Here is a 14,996-nt window from a genome sequence, read left to right on the forward strand (position 1 = left end):
TGATACTTCTTGGTTTCCTACAGCTATCATTATCTGGATTGGATGGAGAGTTTGTAATCTACAAAGCCCTTGTGAGCACTGCACACCCAGTCAGCTACCTGAGTAGCAGTCTTTGATGTGTAGTACACACCTGACCCGTTTAGGTGGACCCTGCAGTTCTCAAACCTATGGCACAAGTCCAGGAAGTTAAAGCATAGTTTTTCACAGATCCTTCAATGTCTCTGGTTCAATCCTTCTACTCAGCTCAGAACCAAAGGGCCACAATCATTTCTGGGGACAATGCTGCAAATTGTGAACTTCGTTGAAACTCCAGATGCAAGGCCGGTTTCAACCTTCTCTGCCAGGCATTGGAATGACCCAAGTATGAACGCAGAGCCCAATTGACAGGCATCACTTGTTCCAACATGTGCCACAATCTGCAGTTTGTTGTACCCTGTCTCTGCAGTGGCTGCTGGAATAGCCTCTTCAGCATGTTAAATGGGGCCCTCGGGTATACACACTTAAGTGCACCTGGTGTCCTTTCCTGTCCCTTGCTGCCTGTTCCCTAAGGGTACCATCATTTGCTATACGTTTGAACTACCAATGATTGATAGACCCCTACCCTTTTGCGTTTGCCTCATCATGACACTGGACGAAATAGGCTTCCCGAAGATGGATGAAGTGAGTCCCATTGTCTCAGTTTCAGTGAGAGAGCATGTCAAACTTGTTAGATTAGAGGGGTCACTACAACACCTGAGTCCTCCCTGGCAAAGGGGTGAGTAATAACAAATCCTGTACTTTCTGCAGAGCAGACAAGACCCACAGGAGAGGATAGTACGCACTGATTCGCAGCAGCTGCTGATGAGCTAAAAAGTTGCTGTTTCCCTCTAAGTATTGAAGTAAATACACAGAATGAGATTTCCATTAACACTCTAAGCGCCAAGCCCGTAAAATTTACGGGCCTGGGATCGCGCGAAAATCACCAAGCCCGTAAAATTTACGGGCCGCTACATTTAATTTCATTCAAAACACTGCAACGTTATTTCTACGGGTTTGGCCAGCGCTATACGTTTTTCAGATGTTTATTAACAAAATGCGTCCATAGATGTCACGGCAGCGCTGTAATTCATGTTAAAACTTATCTTTGCGTTCTCAGTCTGTATATCATTCAGTTGTTTGTCATCATGTTTCGGCGCGGTTTATCAGACGCAGAAATTGCGGATTTGATCAATCATAGCGACACTCTGGATAATGTAGAGAGTGATTCAGACGATTCTGAATGCAATGGTGTGTTTGAAGGTACGTATTTCCGAATTTTCCACGTAATTGTGCAGTACGCACATATCTGTTGAACATGTGTAAACGATGTATGTAGTTACACATAATGTGATATTCTTTTTAGAAGACGAGATTGATGACAGTTTGTCTTCAGATGAAGACGAGAATGATGTTGAAGGTGTTGCTTCAAATCCAGCAGCTGTGCCGTATCCGAAAGACAGTGAGTGGACTGCAGTTGACACCTACCGACCTCTGCCTGTCAACACGACACCCAGGCAGATACTAGTGGATATTGATGAGTCGAGTTCTGTACTGGATTGCAGTAAAGTGTTCCTTACTGACAGTGACGTAAATGAACTCAAGAGACAGACAAATTTGTATGCATCACAGACAATACAGAAGAAAAGAAGAGGAAATAATCTGAAGCCCCATTCAGTTTTGAGTTCGTGGAAGCCAGTGACTATAAGTGAGATGAGGCGTTTCTTGGGTATTATTTTCCACATGTGTGTTTCGAAAAAGCCAAAAATTGCGGACCATTGGAGCACTAATCCTGTTCTTAGTTGTAACTTTTGTCCCCATGTCATGAGCCGTTTGCGTTTCACTCAGATACTGTCATGCTTGCATCTTGTTGACAATTCAAATCAGAAAAAACCAGGCGAAGATGGATTTCATCCACTTTACAAAGTTTTGCCATATTATAATAATTTGAAGGAGCGATGTATCCAGGCATATCGTCCCTCAGAAAAAGTGACAATTGATGAAGGAATTTGCCCATTTCGAGGTCGTGTGAGTTTCCGTGTTTACATGCAAAATAAGCCTCATAAGTATGGACTGAAAGTATATGCTGTTGCTGAAGCCAGTAGTGGCTATGTTGTAAATTTTGAAGTTTATGCTGGTAAGCATATTGTTGACAATTCTTCGTCTGCGGTTATTTTGCGATTGTTGTCTGACAGCAGCTTGCTGAACAAAGGCCACACTGTGTATTTAGATCGATTTTATTCCAGTCCAGAGCTATTTCAGCAACTGGCAGAGAAAGGCACTGGAGCTGTTGGTACTGTGAACAAATCCAGGAAAGGATTGCCTAAAGATTTAGTATCTGCTAAGCTGAAAAAGGGCGAAATGTCTTTTCGGCGTAAAGATAATGTATTGGCAATGAAGTGGAAAGATAAGAGAGATGTGTATACATTGTCTACAAGGCATCAAGCAACATTTGGTACGCATACTAAGAGAAATGGGTCTGTAGTATTGAAACCACTTCAGGTACTTGATTACAACCTCAATAAAATTGGAGTGGATATTGGAGACCAACGCCTGCAGTACAATCCGTTCCAGCACAGAACTGTGAAATGGTGGCGAAAATTATATTTCCATTTGCTGCTTATGGGAGTATCAAATGCATTTTGGCTGTACAATGCAGTGCACAGGAAGAATATTACAATAACAGACTTTATAACAGTGCTTGCAGTTCAGCTTGTTGAAGACGACACACTTGAATTCATTCCAAGAAATGAAGGAACTGTAGGTCGGCTAACAAAGAGACATTTTTTGCAGCACATACCTGCAACTACTAAGAAGTATGCTGCTCGTGTGTGTCACGTGTGCAGTTCCAGGAGCAAGAAACAGAGTGGCAAGGCTTCTCGCAAAGAGACACGATACGAATGTGAACAGTGTGGCGTTGCACTCTGCCTGGAACCTTGCTTTAAAATTTTCCACACTAAAAAACAATATGATTCTGTGTGAAATTTATATGTAATACTGTATACTATCAGAAACATGTAATGTAGTGCCACAATTTTGGTTAAAAATAAATCACAATTGTATTCCCTTATTCGTATGACTTTTTCTAAATTCTTAAAACATCTAAGTGATTTCTATAACTGTACCTTAAAGCTGTGCATTGTAAAGTAGTTTCTTTCACTCAGAATTAAAGTAGAAATGTGCAGCTTCAAGATGGTACCAAATTTGCCACAATCCAAACAGTAGATTTGATGCAGTAATTTTTTTAATATTGGTAAAATTGCCCGGTTTCTAGGGACGGGTGCATAAAATAGGCCTGGTACAGAGAGTGTTAACGGGCTCCGGAAAGGCTCAAAATCATGAAAAGTTCAATTTTTACTTTTTTGTGTTTTCTGAATCTGCAGACTATTACCTTTTAATAGATATATAATTTATTCAATCCCGAAGACTACAACTATTTTTAAATTTTTTTTGAAATGTGTTCTACATGGGCGTGACCCACTGTGGCACTGTTAAACTGCTGTCAAATGGTGTTATTATTAACGTCCGTGTTCATCAGGTACATTTTAGTGATGTGAGATAAAGTATGTGTTGTGGCTAACCTGTGATGGTTCAATATATATCGCTGGTGTGATTGTCGATTGTTTCATGTTTATTTACTCTGTCGTTATCTCAAAAATATTCGTAATTAATTCTGTTTCTTGAGTCTCTGTTTTGTTGAAGTACAGGGTGATTCAAAAAGAATACCACAACTTTAGGAATTTAAAACTCTGCAACGACAAAAGGCAGAGCCAAGCACTATCTGCCGGCGAATTAAGGGAGCTATAAAGTTTCATTTAGTTGTACATTTGTTCGCTTGAGGCGCTGTTGACTAGGCGTCAGCGTCAGTTGATGCTAAGATGGCGACCGCTCAACAAAAAGCTTTTTGTGTTATTGAGTACGGCAGAAGTGAATCGACGACAGTTGTTCAGCGTGCATTTCGAACGAAGTATGGTGTTAAACCTCCTGATAGGTGGTGTATTAAACGTTGGTATAAACAGTTTACAGAGAATGGGTGTTTGTGCAAAGGGAAAAGTTCTGGACGGCCGAGAACGAGTGATGAAAATGTAGCACGCATCCAGCAAGCATTTGTTCGCAGCCCAGGAAAATCGACTCGCAGAGCTAGCAGAGAGCTGCAAATTCCACAATCAACTGTATGGAGAGTCCTACGAAAAAGGTTAGTTATGAAACCTGAACGTCAACTACCTGAGGCGATGGATCGGCCCCCAGGCAGCCCGTGACAGAGCACTTCATCACTGGCCTCCAAGAAGCCCTGATCTTACCCCCTGCGATTTTTTCTTATGGGGCTATGTTAAGGATATGGTGTTTCGGCCACCTCTCCCAGCCACCATTGATGATTTGAAACTAGAAATAACAGCAGCTATCCAAACTGTTACGCCTGATATGCTACAGAGAGTGTGGAACGAGTTGGACTATCGGGTTGATATTGCTCGTGTGTCTGGAGGGGGCCATATTGAACATCTCTGAACTTGTTTTTGAGTGAAAAAAAAACCTTTTTAAATACTCTTTGTAATGATGTATAACAGAAGGTTATATTATGTTTCTTTCATTAAATACACATTTTTAAAGTTGTGGTATTCTTTTTGAATCACCCTGTATAATAATGAGTAAAAGTAAAGTTATTAGAAATCCTCTGAAGGCTTTTAAGAAAAGGAGAAATGTTGGAAAGCCAAAGGTATGTGTTATTACTGTAAACAATAAAGACGACGAAAATCCCCAACATAGCTTGTGTCCCAAAGAAGAAGACAATTGGTGTAAATATAACAAAGGATTGCTAACTGGTGAAGTGTACACTCATAAGCATAGTCTGCCTCATGCAATAATGGAGGTGATAAAACCTATTTTCAGAGACTTAGCAGCACCTGAACTGTTGAAAAAGTGTATTCACGGAAAAACTCAAAACCCCAATGAAAGTGTAAATAGTGTTATATGGTCAAGAATCCCCAAGACTGTATTTGTTGGAATAGAAACACTTCACTTTGGTGTGTATGATGCTGTTGCGACTTTCAATGATGGCAACATTGTAAGGTGCAAGGTATTTAGAAATATGGGAATGAAGATAGGTTCTAACATGGTACGAGCGATGCTTGCTTTAGACAAGGAACGCCTTCGGGCTGCAGACAGGGCTGTAAAAAGTCTAGAAATACAAGCAAGAGTAAAAAGGAGGAGGAACAAGAGGAAGCTGGAGGAGGAGTTTGCAGAGGATGAAGATAATCCATCCTATGGACCTGGAATGCACTAAAAAGTTAATCCAATCTTTGTCGCTCGATTCCCAAAACTTTTATTTTCTCATACTAATTACATGTTTTCTAAGGATCTTCCAAACATATTTGTTTCAAACTTTCAGTAAATGTTACACAGTACCTTCTGCATAATTTAACACAGCCTTTTTCCAAGAAACTGTATATTTTTGAATATATAAATAAAAAATTGCAAAAAAATGTTGTGAATTTTCATTACAATTGAAAAAAACATCATCTTTAATAACTGTGTTAAGTTGTAGCCCATATTCCAATAAATAATCTGTAAAAAGTTCAACTTCCTACCTCAAATACTTTGTGAGGAAAGATGTAATTTATAAGTGTTATTTTAACATTGCAAGTATAGGGCGTTCCGGAGCCCCTTAAGGTAGGACAAAATCCTGTTTTAAAAATTACTAGGTTTTTTAATCATTTTGAGGTTAGTTGTAGTTGTTTGCAAATTTGAATAGAGTTATTTACAGTAGATGCAGATAAATATAGGGCTACTCCTCTTTAAGGTAAAATTAGATTTAACACAATATGTTATGGTAGTTGGGATGTCTGTTACAGTAACTAAATCACAAACACCAGTTTATTACAAATTGCTCACAGATTGTGCAAAGGAGAGTGGTAGCTTCTGAAAATTCTCAGAAATGCATCTTTATTTGCTTTGATACAGAATGAAATTCAGGGGTAATGTATTCTTGGCAGAACTGTGAACCACAAATGCTGATCTGCTACAAAAGAAATTACATACCCAAAATACTCTTACTGGTGACATACGAAAATATAGTTTTGTAAGGGTCCAAAAATTGTCAAAAATAACCTATTTGTCATGTAATTGTTCAGTGAAATTGGACAAAGATTGTTTTGAACAAGGGTAGGTGTAGTATTCTCAAATTTTGAAAGTGTACAATTAAGTTTAAGCCCATAATTGACGATAACAGTATGAGTTTATTGCAGCACTCACAAATGTTTGAAATTTCACAGTATATCACAACACAAACAGGTATTGATTCATTTATTGAAAGATTATGCAGAAGTGACGTGATCCATAAAATAAGCCAATCTAGAACTTTCAGATTGGCACATAGTTCTTGTACATTGAGTCTCTCACAAAGGAACTTTCCAAAGTAGGCTTTTTTATACAAATAAATTTGTGTATTGCACGGATTTTTCACTTTGCTGATTCTGTGCACACTTCTATACTGGGGTGCTGGTGAATAACACGGCAGCATGACTTTATCTTAGTGAAAATCACTAAAATGTGCAGCACCAACAAAGCACATCTTCTGCCTGTTGCAGCTAACAATTACATGTTGAACTTAATAATTTTTATACCTTATTTTATTTTTGTAGCCTTTTTGTCATCCATCCCAGGTAAGTCAGACACAGTAGTAAAATGTATGTTTGCCTTTATGTAAATTGCTACCCCACCCTGCTTCCCGTTTTTCTTTCTCTGCTGTAGTTGTTGTGGTCTTCATTCCTGAGACTGGTTAGATGCAGTTCTCCATGCTACTCTATCCTGTGCAAGCCTCTTCATCTCCCAGTATTTACCGCAACCTACATCCTTCTGAATTTGCTTAGTGTATTCATCTCTTGGTTCCCTCTACGATTTTTACTCTCCACGCTGCCCTCCAATGCTAAATTGGTGATCCCTTGATGCCTCAGAACATGTCCTACCAATCTATGCCTTCTTCTAGTCAAGTTGTGGCACAAATTCCTCTTCTCCCCAATTCTATTCAATACCTCCTCATTAGTTATGTGATCTACCCATATAATCTTGAGCATTCTTCTGTAGCACCACATTTCAAAAGCTTCTGGTCTCTTCTTGTCTAAACTAGTTATTGTTCATGTTTCACTTCCATAGATGGTTACACTCCATACAAAATACTTCCTGACACTTAAATTTATACTCAGTGCTAACAAATTTCTCTTCTTTAGAAACACTTTCCTTGCCATTGCCAGTCTACATTTTATATCCTCTCTACTTCGACCATCATCAGTTATTTTGTTCCCCAAATAGCAAAACCCCTTTACTACTTTAAGTGTCTCATTTCCCAATATAATTCCCTCAGAATAACCTGACTTAATTCGACTACATTCCATTATCCTTGTTTTGCTTTTGTTGATGTCTATCTTATATCCTTCGTTCAAGGCACTGTCCATTCGGTTCAACTGCTCTTCCAAGTCCTTCGCTGTCTCTGACGGAATTACAATGTCGTCGGCGAACCTCAAAGTTTTTATTTCTTCTCCATGGATTTTAATACTTACCCCGAATTTTTCTTTTGTTTCCTTTACTGCTTGCTCAATATATAGGCTACAACCCTGCCTCATTCACTTCCCAACCACTGCTTCCCTTTCATGTCCCTCGACTCTTATAACTGCCATCTGGTTTCTGTACAAATTGTAAATAGTCTTTCGCTCTCTGTATTTTACCCCTGCCACCTTCAGAATTTGAAAGAGAATATTCCAGTCAACATTGTCAAAAGCTTTCTCTACGTCTACAAATGCTAGAAATGTAGGTTTGCCTTTCCTTAATCTTTCTTCTAAAATAAGTCGTAGGGTCAGTATTGCCTCACGTGTTCCAACATTTCTATGGAATCCAGACTGATCTTCCCCGAGGTCAGCTTCTACCAGTTTTTCCATTCGTCTGTAAAGAATTTGCATTAGTATTTTGCAGCTGTGACTTATAAACTGATAGTTCGGTAATTTTCGCATCTGTCAACACCTGCTTTCTTTGGGATTGGAATCATTATATCCTTCTTGAAGTCTGAGGGTATTTCGCCTGTCTCATACATCTTGCTCACCAGATGGTAGAGTTTTGTCAGGACTGGCTCTCGCAAGACTGTCAGTAGTTCTAATGGAATGTTGTCTACTCCTGGGACCTTGTTTCTACTCAGGTCTTACAGTGCTCTGCCAAATTCTTCACGCAGTACCTATCTCCCTTTTCATCTTCATCTACATCCTCCTCCATTTCCATAATATTGTCCTCAAGTACATCGCCCTGTATAGACCCTCTATATACTCCTTCCACCTTTCTGCTTTCCCTTCTTTGCTTAGAACTGTGTTTCGATCTGAGCTCTTGATATTCATACAGGTGGGTCTCTTTTCTCCAAAGGTCTCTTTAATTTTCCTGTAGGCAGTATCTATCTTACCCCTAGTGAGATAAGCCTCTACATCCTTACGTTTTTCCTCTAGCCATCCCTGCATAGCCATTTTTCACTTCCTGTCGATCTCATTTTTGAGACGTTTGTATTCCTTTTTGCCTGCTCCATTTACTGCATTTTTATATTTTCTCCTCTCATCAATTAAATTCAGTATCTCTTCTGTTACCCAAGGATTTCTAATAGCCCTTGCCTTTGTACCTACTTGACCCTCTGCTGCCTTCACTATTTCATCTCTCTAAGCTACCCATTCTTCTTCTACTGTATTTCTTTCCCCCGTTCTTGTCAGTCGTTTCCTAATGCTATCTCTGAAACTCTTTACAATCTCTAGTTTTTTCAGTTTATCCAGGTTCTATCTCTTTAAATTCCCACCTTTTTGCAGTTTCTTCAATTTTAATCTACAGTTCATAACCAATAGATTGTGGTCAGAGTCCACATCTGCCCCTGGAAATGTCTTACAATTTAAAATCTGGTTCCTAAATCTCTGTCTTACCATTATATAATCTGCCTACGAAGTCTTTCGCGATGGAGTCCTTGCGTAAAAAGTTCTCGGTTTACTTGCCGCGTCAAATTTGGATAACATCCCAAGCTTTCGATGACTACCTCAGTCATCTTTGTCAGGGGTAAAACTGACTGTCGTGGACTGGTGAGGCTTCCGCTTTTATAAGCAGTGGACGGCTTCTCATTGGCTGGATGACATCATGGTGAAAACGGCGTGTTCCTGAGGTGGCGGCCTCTATATCCATAGATTTTCTTTGCGCGCTTTATCCAGGGTTGCTTGCAGCACCATCCATCGCAACAGGCGGAGAACTGCGAGGAATGTAAGAAGTCTCCCTCTGCGCTCTTTCTTTATCAATTGCGGGCTTCCGGCCACCCAGGAAGATTAAGGAGATGTTGCGACCCGTGGAAGATAATCTTGGCCTGAGAGTACCGGGAATTTACAGCATTCCTTGCGAGTGTGCCAAAAATTATGTGGGCCAGTCTATAAGAACTGTTGCCGATCGCTGTGTGGAACATCGGCGTCACCTGAAAAACAGGTATCTAGAAAAATCAGCGGTGGCTGAGCACAGTTTGTTAAATAAACATAAGATTTTATTCGATGAAACAAGACTACTTGCTCATGTTTCAAACTATTGGGACTCTGTCATCAGGGAAGCAGTTGAAATTAGACTCTGTGAAAATAATTTCAACAGAGACTCCGCTTATGCACTCAGCAATGCATGGAAGTGCGCAATTGATAAAGAAAGAGCACAGAGGGAGACTTCTTACATTCCTCGCAGTTCTCCGCTTGTTGAGATGGATGGCGCTGCAAGCAACGCTGGATAAAGCGCGCAAAGAAAATCTATGGACATGGAGGCCGCCACCTCGGAACGCGCCGTTTTCACCATGACGTCATCCAGCCAATGAGAAGCCGTCCACTGCTTATAAAAGCGGAAGCCTCACTGGTCCACGACAGTCAGTTTTACCCCTGACGAAGATGACGGAGGTAGTCATCGAAAGCTTGGGATGTTATCCAAATTTGACGTGGCAAGTAAACCGAGAACTTTTTACGCATTATATAATCTATCTGATTCCTTCTAGTATCTCCAGGATTCTTCCATGTATACAACCTTATTTTATGATTCTTGAACCAAGTGTCAGCTATGATTAAGTTATGCTCTGTGCAAAATTCTACCAGGCGGCTTCCTCTGTCATTTCTTACCCCCAATCCATATTCACCTACTACATTTCCTTCTCTCCCTTTTCCTACTCTCGAATTCCAGTCACCCATGACTTAAATTTTCCTCCCCCTTCATTACCTGAATAATTTCTTTTATCTCATCATAAATTTCATAAATTTCTTCATCATCTGCAGAGGTAGTTGGTGTATAAACTTGTGCTGCTGTAGTAGGCATGGGCTTCGTGTCTGTCTTGGCCACAATAATGCGTTCACTATGCTGTTTGTAGTAGCTTACCCGCACTCCTATTTTTTTATTAATTATTAAACCTACTCCTGAATTACCCCTATTTGATTTTGTATTTATAACCCTGTATTCACTTGCCCAAAAGTCTTGTTCCTCCTGCCACTGAACTTCACTAATTCCCACTATATCTAAATTTAACCTATCCATTTCCTTTTTTAAATTTTCTAACCTATCTGCCCGATTAAGGGATCTGACATTCCGCACTCCGATCCGTAGAACGCCAGGTCCCCCCCCCCCTCCCCCCTGCTAACGACGTCCTCTTGAGTAGTCCCCGCCCGGAGATCCGAATGGAGGATTATTTTACCTCCGGAATATTTTATCCAAGAGGACGCCATCATCATTTAACCATACAGTAAAGCTGCACGCCGTCAGGAAAAATTACGGCTGTAGTTTCCCTTTGCTTTCAGCCGTTTCCACTGTACTAGGAAGACAAAATGAATGTATTTATTTTTGTATGTTACATTAGTTCAAAGTTAAGCCAATGCTCAAAACACTTAATACTAAGATATCCTTTAGTTCATCTGTTAATAGTGGGTTAATTTTGTCAATATTATTATGCAGGGATTGCATTATAGTGATAAATTTTTAGATTGGGTTTATTCATTACTAGGTAGTTGGGTTCATATTTACAGCATCACATACCTTTAGTTTAAATTTAGGTCACCAGTTGTGATGGATTTACTTTCTTCTTTCTTGCTCATTTTACTTTCCTCATTGTTGTCAGTAAGACACAGATAGGTTTATTCCTTAAAAGTTTCTATTTAATTATTTCATTAATGCAATCAAGCACAAACCCTTTTCCCTTCATTGTTAAAGTGAATTCCCCACTTGATGTGCAGGTTTCACTGCAGATAACTTATTTCTAATACACCACACCTAATGTATTCTGAACACAATTTCTTTCTTTTCATGTTTGCTGTCCAGAATTCTGTGTTTACGTGCAAACTATAAATTAGATTTAGGTACGTCGTGTGAGTCCGTTATGCAAACGATAGCCTTTATCCTGTTTTATTTTCATTTGAAAATCAGTGTCTGCAACATGTTTGGTTCTCACTGCAGGTTTCACTACACCAGTCACTGTTGTGTCACAGTTTTTCTCTCTGACCATATTAGATAGAATTCTATCATGCCTGTTTGCTAGTAAAAGTACACTACTCTTTTTTTTCTTGACGATCCATGTTTGTTGTTGAGATTTCCGAAAAGACCATTCATTTTCAGTTGCTGATTTTATTCAAGATCATGATCATTTGCGCAGTTGTCATGGGCACTTCATTGCTAAACATCATATTTGCTTTTATTGCAAAATGTAACTGCTTCTACATAGTTTGTTGTTCTTTTTGTCGTTGAAGTACTAGCTTTGTGTGAAACTTTTATCAACTTAGATGATTTATTGCATTTGTTTTGCATCATTTCACTTGATTTTTGCCTTGAATTTAGGTCCCGGTTTTTTCTCTTTAGTGGATTCACATCTCTTCTTACAATATTGATTATGAATTGTAGGCCTGAAATTTGTTTGTTTATCTTTGTTATTTTGCCCTTACAATTATCACAAACTCCCTTTTTAACTTTTCTTGTGCTAGAATTAGTTACTCCTACACTTGTCAACATCTTGGAAAGCAAACTCAGAGGTAAAATTTTTAAGCTGTTATATTTTTGATACTTTCAGTTGAGTGTTCTGACACACAAGCAATGCTATTGCCAGGGTTATCAATTATCAATTGTTGTGCAGTTTAACTAATTTGTCATTACTATAGCTGTCTGTCAGAAGTGTCTTGTCATAAATTGCAGAGGCACCAGTGACTGTAGATATGAGTCTCACAACATGGTTGGGGGCCAAATCGTAGGTTAGGTGGTACTGTTTTGAAATGACTGAAAATTCTTGCTAGTAATAAGTGTGCCTAGCAATCTTCCAGAATTTAGATGGTGGGCTCCAAAAACACACAATGGACAGTGTTAAAAGTTAACACATTTTCAGGATTGTCAGTCACATATTGAAAGGGGAGAATTTACGCTGTATTGACAAGCCACAGCCTTTTATTTAAGCCAGAGAAAAATATGCTCCACTTGAACAGTTACAGCGCAGTCTGACTAACAGAAATAATCAAGCTGCCTGAAAGAATTGTAAACTGACACCTGCTCTGATGTCTTTAATATTGAGACATCCTTTCTCTACTTCTGTATAAAACAATACATGATCTTCAGCCCAAAGACTGGTTTGGTGCAACTCTACATGCTACTCCATCCTGTGCAGGCCTCTGTATGTCCAATAACCACTGCAACCTACATCCTTCTGAACCTGCTTACTGTAATCATCTCTTAGTCTCCCTCTGCAAATTTTACCCTCACACTTCCCTCCAGTACCGCACTGGTGATCCCTTGCAGTCTTGCAATGTTTCCTAACAGCTGATCCCTTCCAGTCAGGTTGTGCCACAAAATTCTTTTCTTCTCAGTTCTATTCAGTATCACCTCATTAGTTATGTGACCTACCCATCTAGTCTTCAGCTTTCTTCTGTAGCACCACATTTCAAAAGCCTATATTCGCTTCTTGTCTTAACTAGTTATCAGCTTGTTTCACTTCAATATGTGGCTAAACTTCATACAGATACTTTCAGAAAAGACTTCCTGTCAATTAAATCTATATTCAGTGTTAACAAATTTCCCTTTTTCAGAAACACTTTTCTTGGTGTTGCCAGTCTACGTTTTATATCCTCTGTACTTCAGTCATCATCAGTTATTTTGCTGCCCAAATAGCAAAACCTTTCTACTAAATGAAGTAACCTAATTTAATTCCATTAGCATCACCTGATTTAATTCTCCTATATTGCATTATCCTTGCTTTGCGTTCGTTGATGTTCATCTTATATCCTCCTTTCAGAACACTTTTCATTCCATTGAATTGCTCTTCCAAGTCCTTCGCTGTCTCTGACAGAGTTACAATGTCATGGGGATAAACTACTTGCTGCTGCCACACCTCTGTGGTCTGTGAATGGATAGTCTGAAGCTGCTTGACAGTTTTCATCTCATTCCAGTCATATTGGGTATTTGAGATGTAAGTTGGAGCCACTTTCAGCACTAATCATATTAAAGATAATGTAATGCCTCAAGGATGTATTCAGAGTGTGGCTGCCATTACAGTTGACACAGCTGGAGCTGTATCTACTTTAGGCTCTACAGTTTCACTGTAAGGGTATAAGTACACTAAGTGAAATGACTGATAGTCCCTGGCAATTTAAAATAAATAAAATGACATTACCCAATATTGACAGTGTTTTGATTGCTGCCAACTTTCCCAGACAATACTGTATGCTTTTAAATCTGAAAGCTGAAGTGACACACAAGGCTAAAGAACATCGAAATGTTATACCGCTCTCTTATTTATTGATACATTAGACTTCTTAAATACATTGTCATCTGGTAGATAAAGTTATTAATCATGAGAAAGTAGTAAACACCAGACCACATCTTAGATTCTTTTCATCATTGTGTGTGCATAATGTGTAAAAACTCATAGGTGTCAGCAGCATTTTTCCCAGGGAGTGGGGACAAGACTTTCAAATCGGTCAGTTTCAAGGCATGTCATGCCACAAGAACCAAATTTTATAGGCAACACACAAAAATTGGGAATGATGGTTATAGATTCTTGAAGTGTGTGAAATATCTATGATGAATAAAAGCTCTGTACTCCAGATTCCATGGGGAGGGGCAGGAAGGGGCAAGCGCTTCCTTTCAGGTCCCCCACCTTGAGGACATTTATATAATTGCACTAGTGTGATTCATTGGTTGTGGGCACTAAGTACAAGCTCCAGATATAGTCATCTATAGGCTACAAAATTGAACTTCAAGCATGAATCCTGATTTATCTCGTGGAAAAACTAGTACTACATTACTGCCGACTTTAGACTTCACAGATTCACTTTGAACTGTATGTAGGCAATGTATTATTCAGTTTGGTCAAGCAACATTGCTACCCAAACCTCTTACTTGGAAACAAGTTTACACTATTAACAGGTGCATGCCATCTAAAAAGAAATTGAGTGATGAAACTAAACATGCTTATATTCTTCAGCATTGTCACCTGATGAACTGACTCTTCACTTCTCTTGTTTATATAAAAATCTCTAACCTACGGCACTTAGGCTCCGGATCTGCAGCACCACCAGTTTAGCAGCTGTGGGACTCCATTCACCAAATTGGTAAGGCTAACAAGAGGGTTCACTACAAGCCCCTGTAATAGTTAGCCAATAGAGACAGATACAGGTGTCTCATACTAACGGTTGCTTATTAGGCTTGCAGTAATGCTGTACCAGATGCCTAACCATACATGCACTCAACTCTGTTTAGTAGGAAACCGCACATGCTTCATGCATCAGCCCAGAGCTAACAAAACAGTACGACAAATTATAAATAGTATATTATGAGACAGAATTGGTGGCTGTCACCGGTCCTTCACGTGGTGAAATATGCAGTACTGCTGATAGGTGCACAGTTAAAAGTAAAAGTGATACATTTCCTACTAATAGCTCTTTCATTTGGGAGGAGAGAGAAATAAGTTGAGGAAGGTTGAAAAGGAA

At 39.3% G+C, this 14,996-nt stretch overlaps 1 protein-coding gene across 4 annotated transcripts in view; it reads left to right on the forward strand.

Annotated features, from left to right (window-relative positions):
• The window catches only part of LOC126199314 (cysteine--tRNA ligase, cytoplasmic), an 87,745-nt gene that overhangs the window by 28,494 nt on the left and 44,255 nt on the right, over positions 1-14,996 (forward strand). The window lies entirely within an intron of this gene.

Source organism: Schistocerca nitens, chromosome 8 (genome assembly GCF_023898315.1).
Source record: "Schistocerca nitens isolate TAMUIC-IGC-003100 chromosome 8, iqSchNite1.1, whole genome shotgun sequence".
NCBI lineage: Eukaryota > Metazoa > Arthropoda > Insecta > Orthoptera > Acrididae > Schistocerca > Schistocerca nitens.